Genomic DNA, 25,357 nt, shown 5'->3' with positions numbered 1-25,357 from the left:
GTGCTGCACACCCCGGCAGGTGGGTTAGTTGAATGGGATCCCCTCATCTCCGCTGACAGAGGAAGCCAGATCAAATTTCAACTCCTGTAGGGATTTTGCCCCCCTCCTTCTCTCCAGCAGGCAAAAGGACTAGTAGTGTCCATCACACAGATTAAGAGAATCTTCTAACAAATGCCTAGTGCCTTTTCTCTCTGCTCTCTTGGTGAGTGTCTAACCTTTTATTTTTTTTTCCAGTTAAAGCCTTATTACTTCCCTTTCACTGTCCAGTCTTCCATGGAGCTGGTATCCCCAGTGTGGACATTGGGAGACCTGCCTATTCCACTGGAGAGCAGCTAACTGAGCCGTGGAGTTCACAGGCAGCTGGGTGGTGTCTTCGCTGTAGAATTCTCCCACCTGATGAACTTATTTTTGGGAGTCACCAATGACTTGGCCTCCTTCTCTGCAGGAGAACCTCACACTGGTTCATAAGGCAGCAAGGGAGCAGTAGCTACGGGCTCCTTTGGAATCTCCATGCAAGAGCTTTTAAGTTCACGCAGGGGCATGGTTCCCCTCTATGGTGCTGCAGCACTCTGTTGCCTCAGCTGTACTTCCCCTGGGGCACAACGCACATGCGGTGAAAGAGGGACTTTCCCAACCCCTACGGTTAAGCATCAGTAAATCCAACGGGCTCTTTGTAAGTGATAGGGACTTAGAATCATAGAATATCAGGGTTGGAAGGGACCTCAGGAGATCATCTAGTCCAACCCCCTGCTCAGAGCAGGGCCAATCCCCAATTTTTGCCCCAGATCCCTAAATGGCCCCCTCAAGGATTGAACTCACAACCCTGGGTTTAGCAGGCCAATGCTCAAACCACTGAGCTATCCCTCTCCCCCAAGCAATGGGTCTTCGGAGGTTTGATCTCTAGTCAGTGGTAGATATTAAAAGTTTTAACCTCTTGATGGCTGTTTGGTGGCTTATGTGAAATGAGGTGGTAGGCTTCTCGCAGACACGGTCAGTGGAACCCTCACTGGCAGCAACAGGAGAGTCCAACAGAAACCTGCTCAGTGCCACATGTGGGACCTCCAGGTCAGGTTTGCAGGGAAACTGGCACTGCTGCTGCCCTGGCTGTATCTATTCTGGGGGCCAACCAAAGACCTCAGACCTCATCCAACATCTTTCACAAGCAAAACATTCCAATACAAATTAAACAGTGAGCCGAAGGTGACACAACTACCCCTTTCTGGGTTACAAGGCCTTTTCAGCCTACATTAACTTCCATGGGTCAGATATGCATTACATTAAGACCCCATTGACATCTTTCTGATAGTATAAAAGAGCCTTAAAGTAGGTGTAACGTAATTTAATGATGTCTACGCTGCCAGAATGGTGTAAAGAAGCCTCAGTGTAAATGAGAATGATTTAGAGTGGAATTGGTGTTTTTAAATACCAAAATAAAGATAGCCACAGTACTGAGTGTTAGTATCCATGCCACAATTTTCTGAGCAAAAATTTCTGCATGGAGATGTGTAATGCATGTGGGGCAGGACAAGAGACTTTAACAGCTGCAAAGAATTGATTCCCAGACAAAGAAGGATTAGCTCAGGCGGCTGTCACTGCAGTCCTGGCTAAACTTGGAGCTGTTGCACAGGGCAAAATCTTGCACTCCCTACTCATTCCTTCTTCAAGCAAAACTCCCACTGACTTCAGCTGAGTGTGGAACTTCAGGGCTTGACCCACCACCTGTTCAAATAAAAAGCACACAAGGGGAAAAGTATGTATGTGGGATTTTCAAATCATCTCAGTGCTGCCACGGAAATGAATAGAAAACTTCCATTGGCTTAAATGGGGAAGAGTCAAGTCAATACAAAGTGGTTTTGAAAATGCCAGCTACCTATATATTTTTAACATTTGTTTCTCCCTTTTCTTTCCTGCAATACAGCGTGTTAAAGGATTTTGTGCTTTATCTTTAAATTCCCAGGTCCTACTAGGCCGCTAGAATAACTACCTTCATGTCATGTAAATGTACTATACTCCTAAACTCACCTAGTTACCTTGCAGTAAAAGCTATAGTGATTTGTCTCCACTAGGATTTTATAGTGGGATAGCTAATGTTAGTTATCCCACTGTGAAAACCTCCTTTTTTGCAGCAAAGACAATCCTATGATGTGCACAGAAAAGAATCCCCTTATGCGCTTCTGAACTTCAGTCATCACTAAAAAGAGCACAGCACACTAACAGGAGAAAGAAAAGGAGGACTTGTGGCACCTTAGAGACTAACCAATTTATTAGAGCATAAGCTTTCGTGGGCTACAGCTCACTTCATCGGATGAAGCTGTAGCTCACGAAAGCTTACGCTCTAATAAATTGGTTAGTCTCTAAGGTGCCACAAGTCCTCCTTTTCTTTTTACTGATACAGACTAACACGGCTGCTACTCTGAAAACTAACAGGAGAGAAAGTGTTCTAACTTAAACTGCATTTAGGTAGGCACAACACAGTTACACAACTTGAAGTATGATTCTTAGTTAAACGAAGGCTCTGCAGTGTAAAGATGCCTGAGCATAGATGAGAATCAGGCCCTTTCAAATTTAGCCAAGCCATAAGGACTAACACTGCTTTTCTTGGGGAAAGTGTCATGGGATCTTTAATGACCACAGGCGGTCAGGACCGGATTTGAATGTCTCAACTCAAAATCCACCACCTTCTGCACCAGGATGGGGTACTGGTTCAATACTGACTCGGATGGCAGAGTGCCACCTACTGAACCATTCAGACCACTTCCTGCACCCCCTAGGTGGCCATTGGAGGTGCTCCATTCAATACTGATCAAGTTCAAGCTTGCTTAATTTATGAGAACTCATAAGTTCACAGCCCTAAATCGTATGGTTACAAACAGACCTTTCGCTTGGGAATACTGAAAATGCACCTCTTAAAAGGAGACCATCAAGTCAAATTTGTCCCACAATTTCCTTTTCGGAGAACCTAAAACCAATAGAATTGTTTTCATGATTTATTTTTTAATTAAACTGCGTTTTTTTAAATACACCTTCCACTAAAGTGTTTGCAATGACTAGACGGTTCACAAACAAAAGTGGAACTGGGTTTATTTGTCCACAAATAAATAAAAATAAACAAAGTGTATAAATAGTAAAACAAAATGCTTTGTGCATTAATAACGTAAGGTGTTATTTGTGACATAGGTAAGGAATTAGACAAGTAGAAATTTTTACCCTGCAGTGTTAGAATCACAGAATCATAGACTTTAAGGTCAGAAGGGACCATTATGATCCTCTAGTCTGACCTCCTGCACAACGCAGGCCACAGAATCTTACCCACCCACTACGGTAAGAAACCTCTAACCTATGTCTGAGCTAATGAAGTCCTCATATCGTGGTTTAAAGACTCTGAGGTGCAGAGAATCCTCCAGCAAGTGACTTATGCCCCATGCTGCAGAGGAAGGCGAAAAACCCCCAGGGCCTCTGCCAATCTGCCCTGGAGGAAAATTCCTTCCCAACCCCAAATATGGCAATCAGCTAAACCCTGGGCATGTGGGCAAGACTCACCAGCCAAACACCCGGAAAGAATTCTCTTTAGTAACTCAGATCCCACCCCATGTAACATCCCATCACAGGCCATTCGGCATATCTACCACTAATAGCTGAAGATCAATTAATTGCCAAAATTAGGCTATCCCATAGAATCATAGAATATCAGGGTTGGAAGGGACCTCAGGAGGTCATCTAGTCCAACCCTCTGCTCAAAGCAGGACTGATCCCCAATTAAATCATCCCAGCCAGGGCTTTGTCAAGCCTGACCTTAAAAAATCATCATATCATCCCTTTCATAAACTTATCAAGTGTTGCCAACTCTCATTCTATTTGATATTTTTCTCAAAATCCCAACTCCTGGAATCATGTGAGTAGGTGAGAATCTCTGCCTCTTTTTTTTTAAGTAAGCCTCTTGCCTTCATGGCGAGAGTGAAAGGTTTGAAAATGTGTCCCTAGGGTAACCCAAAAGGTCAAATAGGAGAAAGCCAATAAAAAGAACTGGCAGTGTATTATTTTTTAAATCTCATGATTTTTAAGCCATTTTTCTGATTTTATGGGGCCTGACTTGTGGCGTTTGAATGCTTGGGGCCGGCAGTATGCACTGCAGCCCCCATCCTGCAAAGGCTTCTGCATGTGCTCCACTTTTGCTACCAGAGGTGTCCTGAAGACATCCGTGGAACTAATCAGAGTAGTGTAGTTAAGCGGGGTACATAAGTGTTTACAGGATCTAGGCTTTGGGTGGCAAACTCGTCAGTATCTGTTTGTAGGGTGCCTGGCACAATGGCCTTTTAGACCCCACCACAATCCGGTAAAAATCTGGATTTTACATCACTTCCTAGCCCCCCGATCCTACCCCCAGCTCACAGAGGCATAGAAACGTAGGGCTGGAGGAAGGGACCTTGAGAAAACCGTCCAGCCCCCTGCACTGAGGCAGGACCAAGTAAACCTAGCCCTAGACCATCCCTGACAGCTGTTGGTCCAACCTACTCTTAAGCCCCCCCCCCGCCCCCCAATGAAGAGGATTCCACAGCCCCCCAGGAAGGAGGCCGGGTTGAGAAACTTTTTCCTGCTCTCTGTAGCTGGGGGGGGGCTTTTCTCACCTCGGCACACCCAGCCCCGCTGCAAAGGGCGGGCGCGGCGGGCCCGGGCCGAGGACTCTTCCTGCTCCGGAGCTCGGCGGCGGCTCCCCCCGCCCCGCCGAGAGGAGGGGCCGGGAGCGGGGCGGCGCCAAGCGGCAGCTGGGAGCTATTTGGCCCATGTGATCCCGCCGGCCGGAGCTTCTTCGCGTCTGGCGCCCAGGAGGAGCCCGGCGAGAGCGGCTCCAGCCCTGACATTGCCCGGGGTGGGGTGGGGCGGGGCGGGGCGGGCCCCCACGAGGCGGCGGCCGCCCGGGAGGAGCCGGGCTTGCGTGCCAGGGGTGGGGGGCTGGTTTCCCCCCCCCCGCAGTCGCTTGGGCATCCCAGCGGCCCTGCCCGGGGAGGACGCGGGCGAGGAGCCCCGAGGAAACCTGCCCGAGCTCCCCGCCACCCCGCCCCCGAAGGACAAAGCGGCCCCCCGGCGGAGCCCGGAGCGGGGAGAGCCCGGCCTCGGCCGCTGCCATGCTCCGCTGCCGCGCCCCGGCGCGATAGGCAGCAGCCCTGCTCGGGGAGGAGGGCTCGCATGGTAAGAAGCGGGGCTCGCCGGGGCCGGGGCTGGGGGGGCGGCGGATGTGCCCCTTCCCCAAGGGCCAGCGGGTGCCGGCGGCGGCGGGCTGGCCGAGCCTGCCCTTGGCGTGCAGCGCCCCGGCGGCGGGCAGGCGGGCAGGCGGCCCCTGGGACAAGCCACCGGCTGTCTCGCGGGGCGGGTGCTCGGTCGCCCCGGGGGCAGCCGCCGGGAAAGGGCCCCCGCCCCCGAAGCTGCGGGGCGGGATGGAGGGTCCGGGGGCGGGGTGGAGTAACGTGGGCTTCCCTCGCCCATCGCAGGAAACCGTTAGCAGCCCGGGAAAGGCGGCGTGGAGCCGGGCGGCTCCGGCGCGAAGGGGTTAATGGAAACTTGGCGAGGGACCGGTCCTCCCTTCCCACCTTCTGTGGCTTCAGTTTCCTGTGGCGCGGCCCACACTGGGGTAGAGACAAGTACCGCGCTTGTGTGCCGGCCCCTCTCTCTTCTCTGCCGCCCTCCTCCCCCAAAACGCCCCGCTTTAAGGGAGCTCTCACCTGTGGCGCTTCTGCTGAGCGGGTGAATTCCCTTTCCTGCTCCATCTCCCCACCTTGCCAACAGTCAGGATTTCTCCTCTCCGCCCTCCCCCGCAGCACCTTAAGCTGCAGCTGCTGAGCAAACACTGGCTCTTGAAAACCGAGTTGGCATGTGGATTTTTCCTCCCTCTTCAAGTTCACAGGGAAGAACTTTTTTTTTTTCTTCTAGTAACTGAACTAGCTCAATGCAAATTTAAAAAAAAAAAGAAAAGAAAAAACCCCAAACTAAACAGTACATAACTCTGATTCCTCTATGCTTTATGCCCTTGTTTGTGCAACTTAAAGGAGCTGCTGTAGCATCTTCACCATAGGGCAAAAGTGAATGGCAGATTCCTTTTCAGATGCAAATTACTTAAGATTAGCTGGGCTAACGGTAAGTGCCAGTTGTCAACAGAGCTGTCAGCTGGGGACCTGGGCAAATGCTTTATTTCCTTTATCAGAAAATCAAGTGATTGGGATGCAAGGAAATGTTTAACAGCCAGAGGTCATCTTCTGCCCTGGGTGTGTGTGTGTGAGAAAGGCAAACACTGATAATGTCGATTTAAACTAACTAAGGAAATAGGTTTGTTTGTTAAGTGTATGCCTGACAGTGCTGCTTTGAATGGTCTGTGGAGCACACCTTGCAAATCTAATGAACATGGTTATTTTTACAACATGGTCATCTTGGTAGTATAAGAAGACCTCAGCCTGGTCCTAAATAGTTGGTGTCTGTCATTTCCATGACAAAATACTCTTGACAAGTAAAGATGAAATGCAGTTAATTTGAGACACCAGGTGGGTGAGGTAATATTGGACCAACTTCTGTTGGTAAAAGAGATAAGCTTTTGAGCTTTCGCAGAGCTCTTCATGGTGGGGTGGGGGGTGTCTCCTAGTTTGTTTGGCGTTTGTAGCTTCCTGACTGAGCCAATGGCTAATGAACAACCGGACGCCTCATGAGCTACACCTAAACTAAGTGTTCATTGTAAAAGGTCTACCTACTGCCCTGCTTGAAGCGTCCTTTTGGGTCGGACTTAGGGCTGCTCTACACTGGGAACTTGCATTGGCATAGCTCATGCCTTAGGGATGTGAAAAATCCACACCCCTGAGAGAGATAATTATACTGACCTCAGCCCCTCTGTAGACAGGGCTGGGTCCATGGGAGAATTGTGAGAGAGCTTTCCCACTACTGTTTCTGGTGTAGTTGTCTACACTTGAAATGCTACTTGCAAGTATAGACAAGCTCTAAGTGATTGTTGTCATTTTTACAATCAGCCTTCCTGAGGGGGAATTGAGCTTTTTACTCCTATCAGCAACGCAGGACAGATACAGCTTGGGGAGGGGAAGGGTTGATTTTAATTTTTTGGGTTTTTTTTATGTATATGTTTTGCTTCATCCATTCAGAATGTAACCAGCAGGCTCTGTAACAGAGAAATACTGTTTAAATTATAGATTTGCAGCATTGCTGTAACCATGTTGGTCCCAGGCCATGAAAGAGACAAAGTGAGAGAGAGAATACCTTTTGTTGGATTAACTTCTATTGCTGAAAGAGCAGATGTGAAGAAGAGCTCTTTGGAGATTGAAAGCTTCTCTTTAAGCAACAGAAGGAGATTGCCTCACCCACCTCTTCTCTCTAATTTATAGCCTCAGGTTGAAGGCCTGATCCTCTGAGCAGTCCATGTGCAGAATTCCCATTCACTATAACCAGGGATCTGTTTACATGGGACTGTAGAATGAGATGGGGGATGACAATTGTAGGAGTGAGTGGGGGACAGCCCTGTGAGCAGAGCCGGTTGATATGAAGTGCATTGGGAATAAGATGGAACTATTCCACTCCTTATAAAGTAATCTAAAAGTTAAATGGCACCTTCAAGGGGGACTTAAAAATTGATACACGGAATACGCTCTTCCCTTCTCCTCCACCCCCAAATAGGGTGACATTTAAATGCTAAATACACCGAACTGCTCTGTCAATCTGCCTGGCCGTGCCTTGGCTGTTCTGGCTTTATCAAGAAGGAAGATGACTGACCTATTGAGGTGTAATTTATTCCTCCCTCCTTCTGCCCATTCATCTTTTTGGTATGGCAGAGGCAATAGGAATCATAATTGTTTCACAGCAGAGTATTCCCCTGGAGGGGGACTGTGCTGGTGCAGCTGAGTGCATTGTCTCCGTTTCTTCAGAGATCACTGAAGTGCATTATAATGTGATTGGGAGTTTGTTTTTTTGGATCCCGTATGTTGGATGTGTCTAAGCTGTGGTCTGGTTTTCTGGGAACTAATTTGCCGTAATGGTGTATTGTCCTGTGGAGTCAGGTGGCTTCATGTGGATCGTGGGCACAAAATGAGTTGGTTTAATATTCAGTCCCTCCCACCAGTAAGCTATAAATGGTGCACTTTAAAATGGGCTGGTTAGGAATTGATGAAGGCATTTGATTTGCAGTTGAGCCAGTTAGTCCACTGGAATTCCTAGCCCTATGGATTTGTACATAAGCTGCTGCATACACTGATTAATTTTCAAGTTCAAGGAGTCTTGCATTTAATCCAGTAAGTTTTTATTTATTTTATTTTCATAGTTCAGTGGTATTTACAGGGGACCCTGAGGATACCTTTATTTGTATTAGAGTGTTTGATTCCTAGTTCATGGGGGGGAAGGGGAGTTAAATTGTTCATCATTTCCCCCAGAACTGTTCAGGAAAAAATCCCATAAAGCATGCATTCAACCTGATGTAATTATGACTGACAATCTTTTTAACTTTCAAGACTCAGTTTTGTCTCCATTTCTTTTATCTGGTCTCTGGTCTAACACTGCAGTGTATTGTACTTCTTGTCACACTTTTCCATGAGTTTTTAAAAGTGAAATGAAGCATGGCCGCTGAGGACAGTGTCCCCATTGTCTCCTGCCCGGTGCAAAGATGTGGGCTGCTTGCCCTGGAGGTCTTGCTTGTCTTGTAAATGTAGCTGAAGATGCAGCTGATTCTTCAGCTGATATGATGCTGTTCATTCATGGGTGCAGCATTTGCAACAAAGGTTGCAAAGCAACAGCTTCTTCCTCTGTGTGTGGTGGCGGGGAGGGGAAGGTATTACATGCCGGTCTAGGTTCATGTGGTAGGCTGATATGGTGAGCGGTTGGAGTACTCAGCGCTTACCTATGCTCTTCCTGCACCAGCGGCACGCACTTCAAGAGCAGCTGGCTGGCAGTTCATCAGGATGAAGTTAATAAGGATGGAAGCAGGTTTTGACTTGGAACTCTAAACCAGCCTAAAAGCAGGGCTCCACTACTCACATGTAAGAAAAAGAGACGGGTTGGGATGAGAGGAGGGAGTTGCTCCCAGTCCTCGAGGGTTTGGTTAGATGAGGGAAATCTGTGCCAATGTGCATGCATCAGGCTCTTTCAGTCCAGCCACGCCAGTGCATAGCCCTAATGTAGATGCTGCACCAGTGCAGTTTACACCCGGTGTTTAAAGGGGTAAGTCACAACAGTGTAATATCTACAGGAGAAGCTTGCACTGATATTGTAGTAGGGGCAGTAATACCGCTAGAGCTCCCTAACAGCATGGATTGCAATGATTGATTTGGTGCTTATTTCCCTGACCTGGACGTCACCCAAGACGGAGACCTGTCAAATGAGCAGCCCTGCTCTTCATGTGAGCAGACTAATAATGGGAGAGTTATTTAATCTCTCCCACTAGTGGTTCCTGTAGAGGGCTGGGGCAGGGCACTAATTAGTTGCATGATGAGCTCCTGAAGAGATTGTGCAATCAAGGGTAATGCTTGTGGGATATAAAAAGTGAATGTGTCTGAGAACGGAGGCTTCCAAACCGTGGTCTGTGGAGTTCTTGCTGCTGGTCTTCAGAGTTGGCTCGTGTCAATGTGCTGACTCACTCCCAGCTACTACATTGTATTACACAGCAAACTACTTCCCTAATGTTGCTCTTCCATGTAAGCAATTGCTGGAGTTACCACAAGGATGTTATTGTTGCACATGGGCAAATGGGGGAGTGGCACATGCTATTGCAAGTGGGTCTGTCCAAGAGACTATATTTTTATTGAGATGCAGTCCAAAGTCTGGAGAAAGCTTGAGGACCTTAGAACAGGAGTGGAAACCAACCCAGGGCAAACTCTTGCCAGATGATTGTAGTTACCTTAAAGCCTACTGGCCCATTCCACTAATGCCACAAGAAACGTTGCTCTATCAAACAATGCCTTTTGCTGTGGGGGGAGTATAGGAACAGACTTACAAAACTTATTAGCTACTTACTTTGGATGGTGAGACCCACCTATCTGAGCTGAGTGGCTTGCTGGAGATCTTGGCAGCGGCATGATTGAAGGAGACTTTTGTGTGTAGAAGGATGTTTCTAGGGACAACTTATGGTGGGTCATTGAATTAAATGTAACAGAAAACTGTTAAAAACAAAACAGGAAGTCTTGAAACTTGGGGTTGGAAAAAAACAAACCCACTGCTGAGGCTGGATAAGAACTTCAGTAATAGGATATTTAAGACCACAGACTTCTTTTAGTGTGCAGTTGTGTCAAAACAGCAGAACACCTAGTTCCAGTGTGCAAGTAGGGGAGGAATTCTAGCAGCCAGGATCCCTGGGCTCACTTTGAAATGTGCAAGTTTGGCATTATTGACTTTCTCAGTTTACAAATAATTGTACAAACCACACACATGGGCACTAAATTTATACTGTTGCTAAAAGCAAAAACCCTTCGTAACAAAATCAGGAAGGGCACACAGCCAGATTCGGAGCAGATGTTCCACGCTCAGAATACTGAACAGTCTGCTGCATGGGCTTCCGGCCCCTTACCACATCAGATTTGAGCTCCTGTCCTTCACTTTCAAGGCCCTGCACAATCTCTGCTCTAACTTCCTCCTGCTGATATCTGCCTCTTGGCTGTGCTTTCACTGCAGAAAGGGTGAGTGTGGCTTTTTATTTTGCGTCAAGGAAGCAAACAATGTAAAATCCCCGTGCAGACAAGGCACAAGTAGTTGCCTCGATATGGCAAGTTGAGGTCAACCCTACTTAACCTCCTTCCACTACCTTCCATCAAGCTATCTTGATGTAAAAACCCTCTTTTGCTTTTTTGCAGTAAAGACAACCTCAGGTTTCGTGGCTTGTTTTCAGCTTGGCCTCTTCATGCTACTCCTCTGTTTGGAACTTACTCTCTATTTTTGTAGGGACAAACTCACTTTGCCCTCTAAAGCACACCTTACGCTAGTATAAATCAGTAGCCATTTTAATAGCCCCCCGTCTCCTCTTATGTTAACCAACACATTTCAGTGACTGGGGAGAGATGCATAAGTGTAGCCTGGCACGTTTCTTTTCAAGTGAAACTACACAGGCAAATCTGTGTTGAAGCAAATCTGTGCTTGTAAGGCCGAAAGCGAAACTTGAGTCACAGTTAGAACTTGCTCCAATGCCTCCCTCCCTTTGCTCAGAGTCCAATCTTAGTGGCTTTTAAAGCCAAGGTAGAGTAAAGCAGTAGGTCCTGCATAGCCACGTGATCTCATAGAAGACTATCCAGCAGATAGCATGTGCACTAAGGCAAGTTTAGGGGAATTAAACACTAGCAAGCTTCCACGTTGTATGTGATACAAGAAAGGAAACTGGAACATCTGGATTAGGCTATTATATGCCTAATTTTGGGTTTGGGGTCACATGTCACATTCCCCTGACATGGCCCTATCTGTTACCACACTATAAACTTGGCTGCCATTCTTCAAATGCAAATGAAGAGGGGGAAGAACTTAGAGCTAATTATAAGGCCTTGGTGAGCTTTGCATCTCGCTACTGGGTTGATTAAGTGCTCATTAGTATGCTTGGCCATAGGCCTGTGAGGATCTCCCTCTCCGCCCCCTGCCAAATCAGTGTGTCCACGTTGTGAACTCTCATTTCTTGGCTCGAAGGAGGCTGCTTTGTGCCATGGGGTCACAGTACAAACAATTTTCTCAGTTGAATGGGGATCAGATAGGCTTCCAGGTTCTTGGTCCTTGTGAAAGAGGCATTGGAACCTCAAGACAATAGGTGCTGTCCTTGGTACATCTTCTTAAATAGCTGTGGCAGTGTAGCTGTAAGTGGGGGTTGGGAGATGTGTTGCACAGCTGCCCTGTGTGTGTGTGCATGATGGTAATAAAGACAGGACTTTAGATAACTGCCTCCCAAAACATCTGGATGCAGAGCTGGAGTTGTACTAACTTGAGGACTTGTAGCCTTCTTGAAGTGTGGGTTCTGAAGCACTGAAACTGCCCAGGGTTTTTTTTTTCCAGATGAGAGGGGCATGGTGGGAAGGAAAGAAGGTTCTTGTATGTTTAAAGCATCCTTTAGGACAGAGGGCTTTTCTTCTATTGGGTGGGGAAGGGATGGGCAGAAGTGAAGATCTGGTCTAAACTCAGTTTTCCCAGCATAACTATTTTGGTTAGTGGTGTGACTTTCATTTGACCAAAATAGTTGTACCTGTACAACCCCTAGTATGGGCACAGCTATATTGGTATAAAACTGCCTTATATTGGTATAACTTATTCCGGCACAAGAAGGGGGAGTAAACTTAACTGGAATAAATCACTTTTATATTACTGTAACTGTGCTCACATTGGGGAACTGCTTTAACTGTACTGATGTAGTTAAAGCAGTACAAGAGTAGATAAAGCCATGGATAATTCTGATTGACACAAGTTTCCTGGAACCCACTTCCTTACTTCATTTTGATGAACAGTCCTTGTGTTCTCTGGATACTATGATAAAAAATGACCATTCCTCCTTCTAGCCACCAGGCAACAAAGTAGTGAGAATAAGTCTATTCTCCTTCTACTGAGATCTTAAAGATTTAGGGAGTTATTTCCAGCAGAGCTGGTCACATGTGACTTCCAGACAAGGTTACAGCTGCTTGATTACTTAGCAATCATTTATTTATAGGCTAATGGAAAGAGCCATACTCATTGACCAGTTTCAAGTTATCCTGATGGATCGATTATTCCCGCTTTCCGTCACAAAGAGCTTCCTCAGCCAGTGCCTCTTGCGTCCTTTTGGTTTATGTTTAGCCTAGATCTTCATTCAAAATACTAGTCAGTGGTGAGGCACAGGGCTGGAGCCACTGAAAAATTTATAGCTTGATGTCTTTGTTAGAAGCAAAGCACCAGCAAACTGTGCTGGAAGGAATGTCCTTGTGGGTGCAGGCTGATAACTGAATAGGGATAATAGCATTTTGCAACAGTAGTTCTCTGGAATCTGAAATGGAGTGGAGAGAGATGGTTGAATTTCATGTGTCTTTGTTGGTCTGATAGAGTATGTAAGCCAGGGCCTGAGTGGTGCTTGTGTTTCGGAGATTCTCGGACAGTTCTCTATTCCTTTGGGGTTTTGTTAACCTTATCGGGTTCAGCAGCAAGAGCGAGGGCTCGTATGGATGTCCTCTCTCCTTAATGGATACTGCTGCCTTCAGCAGCTCACTTAGCACTCATCAGCTATAAATAGCCTGGTTGGTGGGAGGCTGCCAGGATCAGGGAGCCATTTACCACTGCAGTAAAAGCCCTGATACAGGTGCTCCCCTCTCTCTCCATTATTGCTTAATCTTATCACTGAGACTTTGTTTTAACAAGAATGCTCCTCTGGTTTCACTTAAATCTCTTAGAAATCCTTGTGTGGACACACTTAGTTTGGCTTAGGTTAAGTCAGTTAGGAATCTATTTAAGCTGAAATAAGCCACCCCTAAACTGAAGCGCGTGTACACACAGGTTGCCCCAGTCGAACAGCCATTAAACCGAGGACAAGGCCTGCGTTTCAGTGGGAGGTTCTGCTGGCAGCTAGCTCGCTCCAGCTGAATGAAGAAACTCCACCAAAATGCAGTGGGTCTGTATATTAATCCAGTTTGTGAGGCCTCTGGCGCGTGTTGGGCAAGCAGTTGTTTGCTCTCTGCTGAACCTTGGACATGGTTGTGAGGGGGTAAAGAGCACTAAACTGGGCTGCAAGCCAGCTCTGTCCTGTTTAGAGCAAGCTTTAAAAATAAGCTGTTGATAGGTTATGCTCTGTCGCCATTCTGTGGGGAGGGAAAGAGTATCACAGTCAGGGGGATGTCTGCATGGCCCTCTTGCCTCAGAAATGAGTGGTTGGGGAAGTCTGTTTTTCAGAGGGGAAACTAAGTTGTAATAAGTGACTTGCCTGACTTCACGCAGGAAGTTTCTGGCAAAGCTGGGAATTGAACCCAGATCTCCACAGTCCCCTGCCTTAACTGCAAGGCCATTCTTCCGGTGTCGGACACCCCTTCCCACAAAAGGCTGGGAGAACTGTACTGACTCACAGGGTGCACATTTTTTCCCATCTCCAGCTCTTGCTTAGTCACAGTCATGCTGCTTGACTTCTCCTCAGCTGGAAGTATAGGGTAGCAAGTTGCTATTCCAAACACTTCATCATTTTCCTTGAGTCCAGTGAGCTTTAAACCTATATTTCCTAGTGCTGGCTTAACCTCAATCTATTTGAGATGGCTGGACAAGTGTACCGCCATTTAGTCGGCTCAAACAGTTCATCAGGTTAGCCTTTGAGCCAAACAAATTTCAGACTGTTCTGACCAACGTTCTGCCTGTGAGCACCTAGCTTGCTAGTTTGGGAAAATCCTGTGTGACAAACCTTATTGAATTAAGTTTAAGTGTTTTAGGAGCTCATTGTATTCAAAATGCAAATGTTTGTATTGTTGTAGGATTGTGTGTAACTTCTTTAGGAGATGTGGCCGGTGTAAACGTTTGGGAAGTGTTATGAGCTTCAAAGGACTCTGTGAAACAATGGGCTAGACAGACCAAGCAAAGTGGGAGACTTAGGAAGTACTTGGGAGGCCGGGAAGGTAACTTCTGATCTCCGGACCAGTCCTTTGGGTTTCTCCTCAGGGAGCAGGTTCCATTGTCTGCTGATCACCTGTTATGTACGGACAAACTCAAAGGCTCAAACTGGATAAGAGTGCTTCTCAGATTCAAGTCCGTGCTTGTTCTGAGCCAAGCCAGTTATGTACTTATGACCTCAGAAGGGCTTGGTGTTTGAAGGACCCTTCCGCATCCCAGAGCCCTTGCTGCAGTCAGGGGTGATCTCTGGCAAGCTATCAGCTTGCAGGTAGGTTTTTATTGTTAATGTACCTTGTCAATGCTGGTACATGAAGAATAACGCTTAGAAAGGGCTGTGTGGTAACTGGGATAATTACACTGTTTGTAGCCTCCAAGGAAGGAAGGCCAAGCAGGCTTGCTGTGCAGTCAACTGCTGGGGATTCACAGTGTAGGCGGTGAACTGACTGGCCCATTTCCAGGCCGCACAGAAGTGCGGGAGGAGACGAGAGGAGCCAGGCTACTAGAGCAGGTTCCTTTGCTGGGCCATAGAGGGGGAAATACGGGTGCAGTTGCCCTGAACCGTGACACGGCATGTTTGTCCGAACTCTCCCCTTTCCTGCAGGCCTCTTGCTGTGCTGACCAGGGCTTCTGGAAGTGGTGCCTTCTCTTAACAACTGAGGAGGCTCTGTTCTTTCACAGCCTAACTGTGGAGGAGAGCTCTAGGGTGTCTGAAATGACTAGGATCCAAAGAATGCAGCCTTGCGCTACACGTGGCTTTGCATCTGGTATGTAAAGGAGGAAACATGCCCACAGAATTACTTAATTTTTTCAGCGTTAGGCGCGTGTGACTGGGAACCAGAATGTCTGATTCCTTTTCCTGGGAATGGCTCTCCTGTGGTGTGACACCGTGGGAATGGCTCTCCTGTGGTGTGATACCGTGGGAATGTTACTTAATCTCTGTGCCTCAGTTTCCCTGATTGTAAAAAGGGGTTGGTGTATCTGCTTCACAGAAGGGGTTGTGGCAGTGTTTGTAAATGACTTGGATCCTTGACTGAAAGGTGCAGCGGTAGCATTTAATAATTAGCTTGTGTGTGCATGCATTCTGTATAAACCACTTCACAACAATCTGTGAGGTAGGCAAATATCTATCGGATGTTAAACTTGTCTGTTTCCAGACTTAACTAGTGGGTCTGGAGCACTGGGGGGGGCTGTTGGCCCAGCCAGGACTAGTATGCCAGGAGGTCCTGGCTTCCATTTCTGTGTTTAGAAATAGCATGGTCCAGTAGACTAATTATCAATGCTGAATAGGATTGGTGTTTTCCCACAATCTTATGTAGTATGTTTACACTGCACAGTACACGTGTGTTGAAATAGTTTATAATATGGCTTTGATAATATGCGGTTATGCACTTATATAATTTTACTGGCAGAGGTGATGCAAAGTAACTCCGGGTATGTCTACACTGCCAAGATACAGCCTGTGCCAAAAGACGGGGTTTGCCAGGCTGTTTAGGAACACCCCCTCCCCGAGTGATGGTAGCTAACTTGACAGAAGCATTCTGGGCCCTTGGGTTTAGGTCGGGATAGCTATGGCACTTGTGGGGGTGTTTCTTATCCCCTGGACTGACATAGCTATGTCCACCTAACTTCAGTGTAGACTAGATCTAAGAGTGAATTCCTCCAGCAAACTACACTCCAGCGGATGACTGGCTCCAGTGTTGTGTGTCCCAGATGCTGTAGAGGGGTATCATTCCTGACCAGTGTAGGGCTGTGCAGAGCAAAGGCCATTGTCTGTTCAGCATACAAAAGAGTTTAGAAGTTCACTATCAAGATGATCCTAAGTTGCACCTAGTTGTCCAGCTTGGTTGACTGGAACAGAGGGAAACTGAGACTTGCTTGCAACGAGATACAGGGAGTTGGTGGCACTTCTAGACTTGGTCGCTTTTGGTCTGACCAGTGGACAGGCTTCACCTCCCTCTGAACTTAAGGTTTTCCTGGCTCTGATGAAATGTGGGTTGCAGTTACTCTGTATTGTGACAGGTTTACATGGTGGCAGGCTCCATAGTAGTGACACTCTAATTAGCTTCTCTCACTCTAGTCATAACAATTCTGCAGTCTTGGAAACTAAAATGTTAATGCAGCTTTGGTACAATCTCGAGGCAAACCCTACCGGAGTTAACAAATGAGTGTTGTTGAGGCTGGCGCCAGCCTGAACTCTCCAGGAGTGCTCTAAGAGTGAAGAGACATGAGTTCGGCTTACAGTGCTCTTTTAAAGATGTATGATCAGGGCTAGGAGTGGGTCTAGTCTGTGGAATATTGGAGAGGTTAAATCTGTGATTTTAATGGTGCTGAAAGGGGCTCGATCAATGATGCCATTTTCTGCACTATTGAATCTGCAGCAACATGAGCTTCCTCAGCCCTGACCTAGAAGGATCATTTCTAGGGGTTGAAGGCTTCTTTGATGTCCTTGACCTCTCCCCAACAAGGCTGACTGGTGTTAAAGGCATATGCTGGCCTCGCACACACCCACCCAACTTGGTGAATAGCTACAGCACAGTAACAACTCTGTCCCTACCAATCTGGGTATAAAGCTGTGACGTAGAGGTGAAATACTGCATATCTCATCAGTCCTCTGCGCCATCAGGCTGCCTGCAAACTGGCTCCTGGTGTGCTGTTGATCTAGAAGGGGAGCATGTGCTCATAAGAGGGGTTTCGTTGGTGGAAGAACCCCTGTATGTGGAGGGAGGTCAGGGATGCTGCTGCTAAAGGGACAGACGGATGCATGAGAGAGATGCTCACTCAGTCGCCAGTGACCATCGCATTCGCAGCGTGGTGCTGTGCCTGAGATTGGGCTTTTTAGGTCCAGGGTTCTCTGGCCACTGGTGCTTGTAGCATTCTGGCAGCATTAGCTTGCCCCAAGGGAGTGTGGCTTAGTGGATTGAGGACAGGGCTGGGAGCCAGGAGGAATTGTAGGCTAATCTCAGCTGTACCTCTGACTTGCTGTGTGGCCTTGAACAGGTCCCTTAATGCGTCAGCCCTGTCTTTACAGAAGGAGAAATCTGCTGAGCCAGGCTGTTGGGAGAATTGAAGTTGGTATGCTGCTGATTTGCGCGGCGTTGCCTTCTGGCTAATGCAGGAAGCAGCGTTGCTTGGTTTTGGTGGGCGATTTCTCATGATGTGTGGACTCATTTTGACTGGGTGGGGGAATGAATCAATCCTGTCGACACCCTGGAAATGCAGGAGCTGGGCACTGTGGCTAGAGCATGCTGCCTGGAACTGCTGGTGCATGCCGGAAGCCTTTCCACCCTCATTTCTGGACGCTGGCTCATGGCAAGACAGAAGTGGGAAGGAATTTTTTTTGGATGCGTTCCTGACATCATTCAGAGGAGATAAGCAAGGATACTTGCAGCAGAGGCTTTCTTGGATGTCACCTGCCTTCTAGCCCTCCCCTTCCCTATGGATCGTGAGTCATCAGCATGGCTTGGTGAGTTTCTGCGGCAGCCTCATTATTAAGCTGCAAAATAGCTGTCCTGAAGACTGAAACATGTTTCTTTTAATATTCGAAACCTTCTGACTCAGTGCAAGCCTTAACAATAAACTTCCTTTGAAAGGAAACTGGGATTGATGCCTCAAGCAAACATGCTGATAAACAGAACGTATAAATCCTGGCGTAGCTTTTAATTCCTGGCTCATAGGTTGCTTGGGTCACAAGTGCGCAGGGTTTGAGCCTCTGTTGGAGAACCACTGCACCGCCAGCCCTTGATAGCCTGTACTAGAAAGGGAGATGGGAGAAGAATGACAACTGGTGTGAGACTGGCTTCAGGTGTCCGCAAACTTGCTCAGTGTTTGCATGGATGTAACCAGTGCTGTTGGGCCTGCATTTCCTGGTGTTCAACACCCCTCTTAAGGGAGGAAAGTGGAACTTAAATCCCCAGCCATTAGCCAGTGGAAGAAAAATCTGAAGACTTAAACCAGACTGCAAAACTCAACATCTGAGTTACTGTTGCTCCTCTAACCAGAAAGCTTGGACCACTCTGCATTTCCCTTCCTTTTAAAAGAAGGCCCTGACTTCAGAGGATGGTTGAGCTGTTGTCATCCTGAAGGTTTGTTCTTCCTCCTTTTCCCCATTCAGTCGTGATTCTGATAGATCAGTAGCAGTGCCTTTAGGCTGAGCACTCCTGGCTGACACCTGAGGTCCCTTCCAACCCTGATATTCTATGAATTAAAACCCCTTGTCTCTTATAAGCACATTATTCCCAGAGGAATATCACCTAATGCAACCTTCTGTGTATGATCTATCTTCTTAAAACTCAGGGTCCCTCCAGAGCTTAGAAGTGACTCTGATCCCCCAAAAATTAATGGGTTTTCTTCCTGTGCTAGGCTCATAAAATCTAGTGGCATCAAATGCTTGTTGTGTAACATGAGGAAGCTTTAACTATGTTGGCTGGAGAAGTTCTGCCATTCTCCAATATCTGGAGAGTCTGCTGCTTGTGACTCTCATGTCCAATAATATGGACAACTACCTTGTTCGTGGAGGTGTATGTGGAAATGCTAGGGTGAGACAAACATTTTTGGGAATTAGAACTGTACTATTTCTAATGGGAAATTATGTGGAAGGGACACTGAAGTCCACACAGGTTACTTTAAAAACAACTGGGTGAAAAAGATTGGAAAGTGGGTGTGGGCACACAAGTTTGGTTTCTCAGTGTTTTAATTAGAGAATGGTATCCTAAACTTACAAGGAAAAGCTCTTGTTTGTTCATTTCTGAATGAATAATTTCATTCTTCTTGTTTGTTGCACGTGCCTCTCTGACTGGCTTATTGTAAACGTCCAGCCATTGTACTGACTGTCCACTCCAGCACACATCTCCTGCATAAGCCCAATATAAAAATGTAGAGAAGCCATTTTTCATGTGCTCTGCCTATTCCTGATTGTTTTATGGTCTGTGCATGGCTGGCTGGTTGAAAAAACCAAATTTTCATGTATAGAGAAAACCATGCTTGAAACTAACTCCCCCTCGAAGCAAGATAAAGTTGATGCGATTATAAATCGGTAAACTGGCTGTAGGTTCTGAGTGTATCGGCCTGTGTCTGTAGAAGCCTGTGAATATTGTCTTTTTTTTTTTTTTTTAAAAGTGGCCTCTGATCTTCCTTAGTGCCTCTTGGGCATGATTTGGATGCTGGCTTCTGTTCAAACTTATGCAGTGGCAACAGTTCAGTGTGCTTTTCTCCCACCCTTACCACAGGCAGCTGCGTTAGGTTACTGTAGTACTACAATCGTATTGCCAACACCTGTCACGTTAGAAAAAACTAACCCCTACTGTCTGTCTGGGGTAGAATTTAAACTTAGGCCCTTTACTGTGTGTTTAAAAAAAAAATTGAATTGTTTAAATGGGATTGTATCAGGGTCTTGATTACCCTAGAAAGCTTTGTGGTGCACGTGGGGGGGGGGGGGGAACAAAACCACCAGTGTAGATGAAGTCGTTCAAGCACGGTAAAACTTTTTGACACCCCCCCTGGGCTCCCCACGAACTGTCAATTCTGCTGAATTGTTTCTGGTCAGAAAATATAAAATTTAAAAAGTGTCAGTGATTCAAAATTAACTTCAACTTAAAGGAAATGTCTAAACACTTACACATAAAGCTGAGTCAAAACAACAATTGGTTTTGGGCTTGAAAAAAAATTTAGTTTTGACACACAACAATTTCCCCCTCCAGTTTTTTTGGGATTGCCTGGGAACTGAAAAATCTGCTATTCTGACTGCTCTAGTAGTTTAAACCAGTGTAACTGCTTGTACTGGCATAACTCATTCTGGTTCAGACTAACACGGCTGTTACTCTGAAACATGCTATAGTATGTAAGTTATCTTTATACTGTTATAACGGCATCCATCCTAGAGCCCTTAGCAGGATAAATATTTGCTTTAAAACAAACCACCCATGACCAAAATAGTTATACCAGTAAAACTTGTAAGTGTAGACCAGGCCAGCATGTCCAGTGCCTGTGCTGAAATGTTTGCAGTCTGGCTCAGACAAATACAATATGACAAGGCTTGGCAGGATTAGATTTCTATCAGTAAATGTCAATGAACATCAGTTTCACTGTGTACGCGCAAACCAATTAAAAAAGTCCATCGATAATTAAAACTCACAAGTGGGCAAAGTAAGCAGAATGCTTCTAGAGAACTTGTTAAAATTTGATTTAAGGATAGTTACTTTGTATATTTTGATGTGATTTTTGAAACTGTTAATGTTTATAAAGTTTTTATTTCTTTAGTCTTGTCTGACCCATAACTTCCTGCAACTATGAAAACTTACCTCGATAAAAATAGAACTTAATTTTGATGGAGAACATTGATGTTGATTTTTGTTAAAAAAACAGCAACAAATTCTGTCAAGCCCTACTAATATTAGTTGAATTACAAAGCATGGAGTTTTAAGGAGTGGGCTAGAAAGACCTCGAGAGCACTGACCAAAGTGGGAGACTGGGTATTAGGTTGGCTAGCCTTTATTGTGAAATGCCTTGCACTTCTCAGGACTGCACTATTAGAATATAAGAACATAAGAACGGCCATACTAGGTCAGACCAAAGATCTATCTAACCCAGTATCCTGTCTTCAGATAGTGACCAGTGCCAGGTGCTCCAGAGAGAATGAACAGATAATCCTTAAGTGATCCATCTCCTGTGGCCCATTCTCCTCTGACTACATAATAATTTAACAATTGACTTCCCTTGATTTGGGCTCCTTTGCCACATTAGGCTGATGTTTTGTATCCCTTCACATGGAGCCCTGCAAAAATTAGACCCAGACTGCTGTTAGATTTACTTCATGAAGTTAGCCTTGTTTGCAAGGGGACTGATGGGCTGCAAAGGGGACAACCAAGGAAACCAGCTCTGCAAGGAAACCTGTCTTTTGGGCCATGCAACAGAAGGGCCCCTGATAGGCAGGTGCGGCCCAAAATGAAGGCACTTTTGCTCTCTCAAACTGGATTCTGCTAGAAATATTTACTTAACTTTTAAAATAAGTGAAAATGAGGCTTTGGACTTCAGTGTGCTGCATTCCCCTACGGGGATAGCACTGCAAGCCCTGGGCTATTGGTGCTGGTGCATGATAACCTGAAAGTGAAACTGGTTTAGAAGCCTCTTCATTGTCTAAGCAGTGTGAGATGCAAAAAATAAGCAGCATATGTAAAAACAGATTATATCTTATTGGAAGATATCAATAGCAAGTGAAATTGTTCCGGGAAAAGTCTTCTCGACATCTCTCGGCACGCTGCGCATACTAAAGGAAGATAATTTGGGTTTTAAAATATATCATGTGTACAGTTCCTGCCATTCTAACCCAGGCTTCCTTAAAAACTGATGAACAGCTGCCTTGTGAGCAGGACCTTGGCACCAGTGGCAGGGTTACCATCAAATGAAACATTTGATAAAGGAAATGCAGCTTCTCTCTACGAGAGTTGGACAGTCTGGATTGATCTGGTGCTGCGCTATATTTTGGTGTGCCGTCTCTTCCCTGGGACACATCAACATAGCTTCGAATGGGAGGGGAAGGCATCCCTTAATACTCTAGCTTCTTCTTTCCTGAGCGCAGAAGGAATCTTTGCTGTATGTTCTCTCTAGAAATAATCTGAGGACCGCTTTCAGCTGCAGACCCTACCAGGGCCAGGCTGCTTTCCTTCCTGACTCATGCTGGAACGGTATAGGCCATCCTTAGTATACTTGTGCATTGTGGCTATTCTGATCTGGTGCATCCCTACTTGCTCTCAATTGTAGGCTCTCCGGGGCAGGGACAGCCCTCTCACTTATGAACTTAATGCAGCGATCGGCCCAGTCCCTTCTGGGGGTTTGTGGATGTTACTGTAATATAAACAAGCTTCAGAAATGGGATCTCTTCCCTTTCACAGATGTAGGAAAAACACAGTGTGCTACTGGCTCTAATTCTTTCCCAACTCACATCCAAAAAATTCTTCCCACTATTTTCTCACAACTTCAATGTCGTTCAGAGATCTTTCACATGTGAAGCTTACTTAGTCTTGGGACTAATTAAATGGAGCACCAAAGAAGCTCTTCAGATGAGATCCTTTTCCCAGTCTTCATGCAGAAATTGGCATCTGTATGCACTTTGTTTTATTGCCATTACAAGGTTGCAGAGAGCCCTGTTGACTTCGAACAAACTCCTTTTTTAAATTCTCTGAGGTTTAGATTGTTGCTCTGCTAGCAGACTGCAGAAGCAGGCAGCTCACGATGGTAGCCCTGCTAATATATGAAGTTGTCTTGTTAGGACTTTTATAATCTTGGGATGGAAATGGGATTTTACTCTTTTTTTCTAAATGTACAAACATGCCTGCTTCTTATCTGAGGGCACTGGGGCAGAAGGTGGCTATGTGTTAGAATATGGAGTTGCCAAACAAGGGCTTTCTCTCCCAGCTGGGAAGGGAATTTGATGAGAAGTCTTCTGTTCTGCAGCAGTTGCATAGATGCCAGGGGTGCTTTCTTTAGATCTCTGGCATGTTGCCATGTCAAGCATCTATATCATGAGGAGATCCCAAATGGGGCCTTGACACCATAAATGTACAAAGCCAGTTAGTAACTCTACGATATTCCTTCTAGGAATGACTGTGTTTTAAAGAGAACTCAAGCCACAAATTGTCAACATCCAGCATAAGCAAGGGAAGGATGAAACCAAGCCCTTTTCTGTGCAAAAAAGCAGCATTGGTTTAAAATCTGTCTTTAAAAAGACTTACTAATTTAAGCTGCTGCAAACCCATGTGGACTCTTCTCTGGCTTGAGTGGCATTGTTGGGTTAGTTGAAAGAGATTCCTAATAAGCTGAGCCAAGCTAAAATAAGTTTTGTTTCAACAGAAATCAGGGTATCTCTTAATTATAACAATGCAACTTTATGTTGACCTGCCCCAACTTTCTAACTCATGGATTCCAGAGCCTACCAGGACCTCATGGTAGTGAGGCTTCAGCTCAGGTTGTACAACTTGTGCACAATTCAGTTGGTTAAATCTGCAGGGGCACAGAGCAGTCAGGCCCCAGGACTGTATATCTGCAGTGCCTACCGAAAGAAGGATGAGTTGGTGAGTTGGGCCAGGCAGAATTTAAATGTTCTTTCCAAGCTGCTGATTAAACTCCCAGACCAAGGATGCCAGAACGATTTTAAAAAAAAATTTTTTTAGCAGGAGTGTTGAAAGCCATTGAGCAACACTGCAAACCCTGCATATTATGGAAGCCACGCTATTATTACTTTAAGCTGCTACACCATTCGTTCCAGTGCCCCTGAACTTGTCCAATCCCGGTGGAGCACATGCCTTTGGAATGTTGAGCCGGTGATGGGAGCAGCCCGGTGTAGTTGAACAGCGTCTCATTAAGGAGGCAAGGTTCTAGTTTTAGTGGGGGGTGGGCTCAATAATGTGACCATCCCAAGGTGACCTGGTTTAACTTCAGTAGCATTTTCATAAGTGCCCAGGCACCCAAAGCCAGTGACTCAGCCTCATTTGACCAGAACTAATAATGAATGTTGGAAAAGTAATTGCAGAGACTGACACTCAGGGCTTGTGTATGCTTACAATCCCGCTGCTGATGCGAGCACTTCTCGTATTGGCGTAGGTACTCCACTTCCCCAAGAGGCGGTAGCTATGTGGACGGCGGAAGCCCTCTCATTGACATAGTGCTGTCTAGGCCAGGGGTTAGATCAGGACAATTCTGTCGCTCAGGGGAAAATCCAGACCCTGGAGCAACGTACTTCTACCGACAGAAGAAGTGAAGATCAAGCTTCAAACTGGCACCCTTCTCTCTCTCCTGATAGAGCTGCCTCTGCATGTGCTGTGTCTACGTAGCTCTCTCAATGTGCTAGGGCAGGGGTGGTCAACCTGAGTCTGAGAAGGACTCAGAATTTACCACTGTACATTGCCAAAGAACCACAGTAATACGTCAGCAGCCCCCCACCAGCTCCTGCCTGCTCCCAGCGCCTCCTGCCCACTGGCAGCCCCGCCAATCAGTGCCTCCCTCTCCCTCCCCACACCTCCTGATCAGCTGTTTCCTGGCATGCAGGAGGCTGGGGTGGGAAGGAAGAAGAGCAAGGGCATGGTAGGCTCAGGGGAAGGGGTGGAGTGGGGGCAGGGCCTGTGGCAGAGCCAGAAGTTGAGCAGTGAGCACCCCTCTGGCACATTGAGGCTGGAGCTGCAGGCTCCAACTTTCCAGAGTCGGTGCCTGTACAAGGAGCCGCATGTCCCAGTACTAGGGACTTAGACGCAGAGTAAGGCAGGTCCCTGGTCAGAAGAACTTGGTTTAAATGGACTACGTTCAAAGGAAGCTAATGCATAAAATGGGGGCACAAAGGAGTACACAGGATATGCTAAGGGTAAAATTTGATTGGGGGGGGGGGTGTGTGCACGCACACATGTGCCTGCATTCCAGCCGGCTCCTTGGTGAAAGATAGTAAATTACCACTTGTTGGAAGAAGAGCTTTCTACATGCTTGTAAATCAAAAGGCAAATCTTAAATGTGACCAACTTTAAGTCCCTGTAATCTGCCCCAATTGTGAATACTGTACTTAGGGACAGCTGTGAAATCTTTTTTGTTTGGTTTGGTTTTAGCAAGCTTACTGAAACCATGTCCCAGAAGAGTAACCAATCAGAATAGCCTTTCGCTGATCTGCATAGGCACATCACAGGAGCACTAGCTGCTCGTCTGCTGCTTTGTGAGTGTGTCAGTATACAGGAATTGTGATTTCTGAAGTGCTTCAGAGTGAGGCAGTTGTAAACATTAGTCTATTTTGCCTCTGCAGGAACGGAGGGGATGGGTGTGTGTGGGG

General features: G+C 46.4%; 1 protein-coding gene across 1 annotated transcript in view; it reads left to right on the top strand.

Moving 5' to 3' along the window:
* The first annotated feature begins 4,880 nt into the window (after positions 1-4,880).
* SPSB1 (splA/ryanodine receptor domain and SOCS box containing 1) overlaps positions 4,881-25,357 on the top strand; it is a 68,086-nt gene continuing 47,609 nt past the window's right edge. The window contains exon 1 of the mRNA XM_084651712.1: positions 4,881-5,187. The gene's annotated coding sequence lies outside the window, so the exon portion shown is untranslated. The remainder of the gene's footprint in view (positions 5,188-25,357) is intronic.

This window comes from Lepidochelys olivacea, assembly GCF_965140295.1.
Source record: "Lepidochelys olivacea isolate rLepOli2 genome assembly, chromosome: 18".
In the NCBI taxonomy this organism is placed as follows: domain Eukaryota; kingdom Metazoa; phylum Chordata; order Testudines; family Cheloniidae; genus Lepidochelys; species Lepidochelys olivacea.
The sequence above is the reverse complement of the archived record's forward strand: the minus strand, read 5'-3'. Positions and strand labels throughout refer to the sequence as shown.